General features: G+C 40.9%; 2 pseudogenes; one reads left to right on the forward strand and one right to left on the reverse strand.

Annotated features, from left to right (window-relative positions):
* Nucleotides 1-1,412: 1,412 nt before the first annotated feature.
* LOC136126017 (small ribosomal subunit protein uS14-like) lies at nucleotides 1,413-1,581 on the forward strand (annotated as a pseudogene).
* A 146-nt stretch (nucleotides 1,582-1,727) lies between these two features.
* On the reverse strand, nucleotides 1,728-2,161 carry LOC136125801 (small ribosomal subunit protein uS9-like; annotated as a pseudogene).
* Between the last annotated feature and the right edge of the window lie 7,130 nt (nucleotides 2,162-9,291).

The raw sequence follows: 9,291 nt of genomic DNA on the forward strand, positions 1-9,291 counted from the left end.
CCAATCAACAGGATTTTTAATCACTTTTCTCATAAGCAAGTTTTGGGACTTGTGCAACCATGCTCCTTTTGCCCTGTTCTCCTTATAACCCATGGTACACTCTCTCAAGATGGCTCTATGAGGGGTAGTTCATGGAATAAGGAGCTCTCCTGTCAATCAGCCCCAAAACATTGGGTTCATTAGCACCACTCAGACTGTATCTCAGCACTCATATAATGCTGGGTGAAAATGGATTAGTCATCTCCAAGGTTACATGACTGAATGTACAAGTGGGCACAAAAAAGGGGAGAAGTTAGGGTACAGATCTGTCCTCACTGTAGCTGGAAATGACATCCAATCAGAAATTGCCCACTGTATTTAAAAACATGTAAATCAACACTCAGACTAGGTGGCATTGGAGGAAGGCCTCTAGATATACAACATCCCAGAAAGAAATTAAAGGGAGAGTTTCACAAAAATCAGATTGATAATTTGTTTATGGAAGCCATGACCTTAAAAATGACATGATCTCATTATGTGTAAGCTTTTAAACTATGAATTCATGATGTTTCTTGGGAAGGTAGAAAGGAGAACTATGTCATTGAATGGGTCTATAAAAAATTTAAAAAATAGGACATTTAAGTTAATTCAAAAATCCTTTAAGAGGAGAAAAGTAGAGCATAAAGGAGAGAAAAATAATCTAGCTTCATGTGAATTCATCTGATAAAGCTAAGAATGCTGAGTCAACTGTCTTTTTATAGCAATTCTTGTAAAGTCATGAATAATAATGGAAACCCTTTGGTTCCAAACACATCACTTGACCAATAGGCTAAAATAACCATGAAGAGAGAAATCCACAAAGTTTAGTGAGGGGAGTGGGAGTGAATACAAATTTGATTCCATCAGAGCTGAAGCAGAGAGAATCTCTTTAACAGTCGTGTCAGTATGATAGTGCGGACGAGGTACCTCTCCATACATACCTAAGATGGGAGGAGCTAGATACAAAGGTGCTGCAGCTGTCCTTTCATCCTTGTAGGTTTTAACTTGAACTTGAAGCTTTCTCTCTCATTAGATTTCCATCTCATTGCTTCTGTATCTGTATGTTCCCATTCAGCCTGGCTTCAAGTTGACAATTTATGGTCTTGTTTTTTTAACTCAGTAACTTCCCTTTAGTCTCCAGGTCTACCCATCTCCTTCAACCCTTCTCGTTAAAGCCCAGAGACCAGTGAACTCTGCCTCAGTATCCAGTACTGGCTCCTGATCCTGACTTCAACACCCCAGTCCTCAGTTTGTCTAAATGGAGGGACTGTATATATTCCTGCAGAACCAATTTGTGAGACCAAAGCAAGTTGTCCCGGATATAGCATAATCTCTGAAGATTCCACTGGTACATGTCTCTTTGCGTTGTGCCTCATTGCATCTGAGAAAGTAAGATGGGTCATCAACAGCTCTACTGGAGCCACCAGAGAAAATTCAGCCGGGGTTCTTGCCCATGCCACATCTGCTCAAACTGGCATGTATAATCCAGAAATACTGCTTCAGTATGTGTAGCCAGTGTTTCCTCAGTACATAAAGGATGTAGGTTTCATTAAGTTGGACTAGGTGAACTCCCTTGAATAGACCATCCAAGACATCTACCTTACTGCAGAAACAATGCTAGCTCCTTGTACTTTTTTTTTGTTTTAAACTTCAAATCCTACAACCACTGTTTATTATAAAGGTGATCCTTGACCCTCATGATGGGTTCATCAGTAGGATTTCTGGTAGTGAGCACAGGCACCAGGACCTACAAACATTTTGGATTCACAGTAATGAGGATCGGCTGCCAGCAGGATCTAGTCATACAGGGTGAGGATGTCTTTGATCTCCACCTTGGAAGCCTCATCCATGTATTTCTGGTAATAGGCCACCAGGGCTTTGGTGAGGGACTGGTAGATTGTGTAAATCTGGGCCATGTGACCACCACCCTTCACTGAGACTCAGATGTCCACCCCAGAAAATCACTCCTTGCCCAGAAGCAGAACAGCCTTCAGTAGCTTATATTGCAGTGTGCATGGCTTGATCATCTCCAGGGGTGCCGTTCACCCTGATGAGGCCATTGCTCCATTTGCAGTGTGCCATGGCTATGGCCATCTTCTTGCTCGCATCTGAAGATCTGCACCAACTGCAGAGGGCCCTCAGATCACAGGGCTGCTGCTGTAGACAAGAGCTCCTCACCTCATAGTGCTGTAACCAGAAAAGTGTTACATGTACACATCTTTTGCTTGCATATTTTCTATCCTGCACTTGCTCTCCAACTTTGCCTTATGTCTCCCAGACTCCAGGAAAGAATTCAACTGTTGAGGTTGAGGGGAAGCCAGGAAGCATGGTGTAGCGATCACTGGGCAACAAGTCAGGAGACCTGATTTCCAGACCTACAGATGCCACAAACTAGATGTGTGACCTTGAGAAAGACACCTAGGTCAGGTGACTCACTTACAAAATCAACAAGTTAGTCTCAGTCAACAAGGCTCTCCTTATAGCTCTAACTTCCAATGGGTTTTATCAGAGAAGATCTAGTGTTTTGCTGTATTTAAGAATCTGTGTTTTCCAAATTCTAACTGGATGGATCAAAAGTGACAGGAACTTAGCCGAAGTTCTAGTGAAAGAATCTTTGCATCTTTGCCTGTAGTTTTCTCTCCCTAACTTTGTTCCCACCACAAAGCTAAAGAAAAATAAAGTATCAGTGGTTTATTTTCACATCTATGAAAAAGAAGCTTCCAAGAGACTTTCCATTCGTGCCTTCAGATTTATTACACTACGAACCAGTGGGCTCCCGCTGCATTTATTTAAACTTCTGTCACTATAATTGTGAATATAGCCAGAGGTCTCCTGTGGACTGTGAGAAGAAATGCCGAATGGCAACAAAAGGAAACAAAGCAACATCTTACTTTCTATTCTCCTGGCTGCACCATTGGTTTTTAATGACATAAGAAATACCCAGAAGCTACAGTTGAGTTAAGCATGAGCATAAATAAAGTGACAACGCAGCAAGCTAAAACGCTCATATTCTAAATTCTAAAATCAGATTCCTTTCTCTCCAGGCAACCTTCAAGCTGAAGTTACATTTCCTCCCCCCTTACAAAATTTACTTCACCAGATTTCTTTTCTAAAATGGAAACTGTAGCTCAGGAAGCAGAGTGGACCTTGGGTGAAGTTCATCTTATGTCCACTCCCTTCCATCTCTTCTGTGCCCTTTTGCCCTGAAATAGGCTCTTTTCTCATCCTCCCCAGGAACAGAGCATCTTCAGGATCTCTCAGGTCCCAAAGTAAGGCCAGTAACTAAGGATTACAACAGTCCTAAATACAGAAAAATTTAAATGGTTACTCTCTTTTTGGTATATGTAACTTATCCATAGAGTGATCAGGGAACTGACCAGTTCTAACTATTCTAACTGGCAGTTTATCGCAGTTAGAGCTAGGGCTGTCCAAAGTCTAGGGGAGGTGGTAGGAGCTGTAGTGAATAGGTGTCTCTAAGTTACAGTGGCAACACACACACAGTGCATCAGGTGAGACATGAATTGGGGCAGGTCACCTGAGATTCAGGTAAACAATTGTTATGAAGACCTGGATCAGATCAGCATCAATGAGATTCTGAATGAAGATGCTACCGGCATATGAAGCAGGGGATTAGGATCAGGGAACTAGACTTCTACCACATCTCCAGCACTGATTAACTTTTTGGCTTCAGGAGAAAACTTTCATTTTTTCTGAATCTGTTTTCTCATCTGAAAATATATTCATTTGGTTATTTATCCAAGTAAAGTTCCATTTAATATTTGTGTGTGTGTGTGCGGTACACGGGCCTCTCACTGCTGTGGCCTCTCCCGCCGCGGAGCACAGGCTCCGGACACGCAGGCTCAGTGGCCACGGCTCACAGGCCCAGCCGCTCCGCGGCATGCGGGATCTCCCCGGACCGGGGCACGAACCTGCGACCCCTGCATCGGCAGGCGGACTCTCAACCACTGCGCCACCAGGGAAGCCCTTAATATTGTTTTAAAGAGTGAATAGTTGTAATTTACAGGCAAAGGGAAGAACAAGAGAAAAGAAACATGGAAATCTGAAAACACTCAGCAAGTTAAAAACCAGAAAATAATATGACCAAACTGCATGAACTTAAGAGCGAGGCAGATGAAGCTGGAACTATTTGTTGACAGAGTTGTGAAGAAGCTTTCATGTCATATTGTGGCATCAGAACCATGTAGACTAGGCAATGGAGACACACTGACTGTTTTTAAGTAGGGAAATGGCATGATCAGGGGCATGGTTTGCTTTATTTCTTGGAGTATGAATAATGCTATGTCTCTTTTTAATATTGAAGTTTATTTACTTAAGCCTCCATTTCTCAGATAAGCAGGGACTCCAACCTTTTTCTCTAGACCTCCACCCTTTCACCAATAGTCTAAGACTAGTCTAAGAATTATATAACTAATTCCAAAGAGAATAATCATGAACCTAAACAAAGGACTACAGGCCAAGGGGGGGCGGGAAATGAGATCTGTTTTCTGCTGCTTCTGCTTCTGTCACTGACGTTGTTGAAAAGTGGCTTTCTCATTTAGAGAAGTGGCTTCTTTATTGTTTTTTTAAATAAATATATTTATTTATTTATTTTTGGCTGCGTTGGGTCTTCGTTGCTGCTTGCAGGCTCCCTCCTCTTCGTTGCAGTGCACGTGCTTCTCATTGTCGTGGCTTCTCTTCTTGCGGAGCACTGGCTCTAGGGGCATGGGCTCAGTAGTTGTGGCTCGTGGGCTCTAGAGTGCAGGCTCAGTAGTTGTGGCACACTAACTCAGTTGCTCCGCAGCATGTGGGATCTTCCTGGACCAGGGCTCGAACCCGTGTCCCATGCACTGGCAGGCAGATTCTTAACCACTGCACCACCAAGGAAGTCCCATAAGTGGCTTCTTTAAATCTGATATTTTCCCTGCTCACTGCTGCAAGGATCATATTGCTTGATCTAAAATGGTTTTATTTTTTTTTAAGTGGAAAAAAGTGGAGGTTTCTGTCCAAGTTATGGTGACCTCATGTAGACAGGGAGCTCTACACCACCGTTACCCTGATCTTTCAAATCCAATTATTTTTATTTGTTTACACAGTCACTTCCCCAGATCTCCCAGGAAAGTTGTATCAGAACAAGTTCTGGTATCTACACTAGACCCACAAATTCCCTTTGACCTTCTTATTTTGTCTTTTGAGTCTCAAAGTCCCTTCTCATATTCATTCCAAGTCCATACCTATTTTCTATTACAGAAAGAGAGACATTTCTTTGTGGAGAAAAATCATGCTGTGTTACTACCGTATTTTAGATAACAGCCTGGAACAATTTCTCAAAGTGAAAGCAACCTGCACAAAAATTACATGGGGATGACTAATCAAAGAAATACAGATTGCTTAGATTACTGGGTCACTTCTAGACCCAATAAATGGGACTAAAAATGGGCTAGAAATCTGCATTTTTCAACACATTCTTCCAATGGTTTTTATGCACAGTAAAGTATGAGAACCACTCGCAGAGCTGTTGAGGATAAATAGACCAGAAGGACACCAGAGGCGGGAGACTGATTAAGAAGTTATTGTAATCATATAGACAAGCAATTATGAGGGTTATTACTGTGATAAGGATTGTGGTAAAGGAAGAGAGGGAGGCATGCCTGAGAATCATTTCAGATATAGATTTCAGAGATGCATTTCATCTGTTGGTAGCATTCAGATCGGAATCAAGTTGATCCAGCTTATAAGTGTGTATGAGGTCACCACTCTTATGAATGGTTCTCCCTGCAAATTCCCTCAGCTACTTTGCTTGCTGACTGGACGCAATGCACCTGTGTCCAACTGATTCAGCATTTCTACAGAACGGGGGCTTGGAAGTAGTTTTGGTTACACTTTTGATCATGCTTCAGCTACTTTATTTTACACTCATAAGCACTAACACAAGCAGCTGGGATATAAAAGGAAGGCATCAAGGTGGATGGATGTTAGACAGACCCTATGCTGGGATAGCCAACAGGAGCAAGCCGACCACTGTCCACTTGAGATGAGAACACACATTTTGCAATTCATTCTGTTACCACATGACCCTGCCAGGTCCTGAGGGCAGCTTCCTGAAAACTCAGAAATCCTAAGTGTATCACCATGAGTCCTCTTGTGCTTTTGAATCTTCAGTCTAAAACCACCAGAGTATCTACAAGGGATCAGCAGGGATGAAGACATGAAAGATCAGAAAATCAAATGTCACACATTAAAGCAGTAATCCCCACACTCTGTTTTAAGGGACACTACCTTTCGGGGGTTCAGTAGGTTTGCCTCAACAGCAAACACAATCAAGTAAATTGGTCAAATACAGGCTTGAACAGTGTTAACCAACTCTCTCTACCTCACAACTACCTAGAACCGCTAACACAATAACGTGTACAGAAGCTGTAGGGTAACACTTAAGAATACACACCCTGGAGCAGGAATGCTGAGGTTCAGATCCTAACTGGGCCACTTACAAGGGTATCAGTCCTCTTTGTGCTTCAGTTTCCCTGTCTGTAAATGACAAGGAATAATCATACCTGACTCACAGAATTGTCAGGAAAATTAAATGAGATAATGAATGAAAGGGCAAGGGCAATGCTTGGCCCATGGCAAGTACTCCATAAAACAAGCTTAAAAAAGAAAAAAACAAACAAGAGGGCAAGTAGCACTTTGTGAACTGACTTGACCTAGAATGATTTAGGGAGTGATACGGGATGATTATATTTTTGGCTACCACTTGAACTCCATAGATATGACCATATTTCTTGGAGTCTTGGAAGTTGATCAGGGAGAGAAAAACATCAAAATACTCTTCATTAATATACATTTTCTTCTGGAGAACTTATTTTTCTGATTTCTAAGTCAGAGACTGTGGTTGGAACAAGATTGGGATGTCTATATGTAAACATGACTGTCTATAGTTTTTTTCTCTACTGAGATCATAAGAAAAAGAATAATGTCTATTCCCCTGTATTTCTAACACTGGGCATTAGTGCCTCGACTATTGGAAAATTAAATAAATGCTTACTGAATAAATTTTCTTATAGATATCTCCTTAAGCAATTTGGGTAATGAGAGAAGAATTTGCTGTTCAGGTTATTTGCGTAAAAATAAAACTGAAACTCCTAGGTGAATGGCTCACAAACCATGATCTGTGGACCACTGGCAATCCAAAGTGAATTCCTTGCTTGGGTGACAACTTGAGAGGTCTCAGAGTAAACCAGACTGTCAAATAATGTTGCCTACAGGAACTTGACATAAAAATGTGTGATTCCTATTAAATATCAGCCTTCTGTCTCTATTGGAAAACCCACTGCAGGAAAATATACTGTGACAAAACAACCTTTTAGTCAGTGTATGAATAGTCAATTATTAGGAATCTCTGGATGTCTGTAGCATAGGTAAAGTTATGTTAATTTATGTGAAGCAGTAGTTTTCAACTCTGTCTACATTTTAGAATCACAAGGATGGGGAGATGGGGGAAAGGCTTTAAAAAGTAATCATACTCCAATAAAGATGTTAAAAAAAAAAGTAATCATAGGGTCCCAAACTCAGAGATTCTAATTTCATTTGTTATAATTATATTAAATAACTTGTTTGTGTCATGTTTCACAGAATATTCAAAGGTAAGTAGCCATTTTCTCTAAAGGGAAGATTGACAGAGACTATCCAGGAGAATTTTAATAGAAAAGTTGGTAAGAAGAACATGAGAATACTTATGAACACCCAGTGGGTGGACTGCAAGTAGCACTTCTAGAAGTGGGGACAAGAATGAAAACTAGGAGGTAGAGGCATAGAAAACACACTCTTCCTATGCCTCTTTTTTGCCAAAGGCAGTTAAGGGTGTTCCTGGCAATCAGCCCTGGTAGAAGAGCAACGATGACGACAATAATAATGACGATGAATATAAAGAGGAGAGTTAACAATTATCAAGTTCCCTCTCTATAGTGGGAACTGGAGTTGTTCTTATTCAATTCTTACAACATTTCTAAGAAACAGATATCGAACGAGCATATCCAGTTTCCAGTACATACTAGTCACTATAATTTTTCTCCTCTCCCTTGTAGAAACAATTTGGGATACTTTGATCTTTAATAACTGTTGAAACCAGGAGTCAACCAGATGAAAAATTAATGGACTTTCTTGGGAAATTAAAAGCTGGTTCAATTATAAAAATTATTTTTCTAACTACATTTCCCTGATGCTCCAGAAGACATGATTGAAAGACAGATACACACACACACAGACGCACGCACACACATACCCCTCTCTTGTGAACTATTGACATTGTTATTTATGAAAGCCCTCAGGAAGAAGTCAAAGAATTCTTTTTCTAGTTGCCTGGATTCCAGGTGCTCTCAAAATTAGAAAGATGTTCAGCTACACCAGGCATGTGAGGCACTGACCCCATATCACGTGGAACCCGGTGGTCAACCAGAACACCTGAAGTGAGGTTTGAATCCAGATGGCCAGAATGATTCACTTTAGGGAAAGGCATTCTGGCTTATGTCTAATTGTTAATGTCTTTATATAGTTATCATAGTAGTTAAAAGTTCTCAATTATTTTCTGAAAACTTTGTGTGAAGGGAGCCATGCCTGAAAGTTTGTTCATTTTGCCTCTGAACCACACAGACCTTCCAGACAATCCATTTAGGAAACGTTTCTTAATTTTCTCACTTACCACTTTTGAATAATATAAAATAAATCTGTGCTCAGCTTTTGCCAAGACAATGCACTGAGGGCTACCAGTGTTCCCTGGGAATCATTACTTTGTTTTGGTTTGCTTGGGTTCAGACCCCTTGAGATGGCCCTTGAGTTTCAGGTTCATTTAAACTGCTGAGTTGGGCCTGGTTTCCATCTGCAACCATAAAATTTATTTGAATTTCTCCAAACTCAGCCCGGGTTTGCTGAAAACTCATCTAAGCGTTGGCTAGGGTTCATTGAGAGGTTTGCAGATCTCCTTGATTAGTTAGCTGTTCAGAGCCCCAATTTTCAAATTGCCAGGTGAGAACTTTACCTGGTTGGAAATACTGTCATCTGGAGTCACTTGCTTGCTATTCAAGCCCAAGTCTAAAAGCTGCCTTTTTTTAAGTGTTAAGATATCTGAAAGGCAAATACATGTCTCCAAATCTCAGAATGCTTCTTGAATTTTTCCCCAAATGAATAGTAAAAACATGCATTTATTAAACCCTCCTTGTATACAGCATGAGCCTTTATTCCCTGCTAGGGTCTCCTTTTTCATTGGAAATTACTGAGATA

This window comes from Phocoena phocoena, chromosome 7 (genome assembly GCF_963924675.1).
Source record: "Phocoena phocoena chromosome 7, mPhoPho1.1, whole genome shotgun sequence".
NCBI classification, from domain to species: domain Eukaryota; kingdom Metazoa; phylum Chordata; class Mammalia; order Artiodactyla; family Phocoenidae; genus Phocoena; species Phocoena phocoena.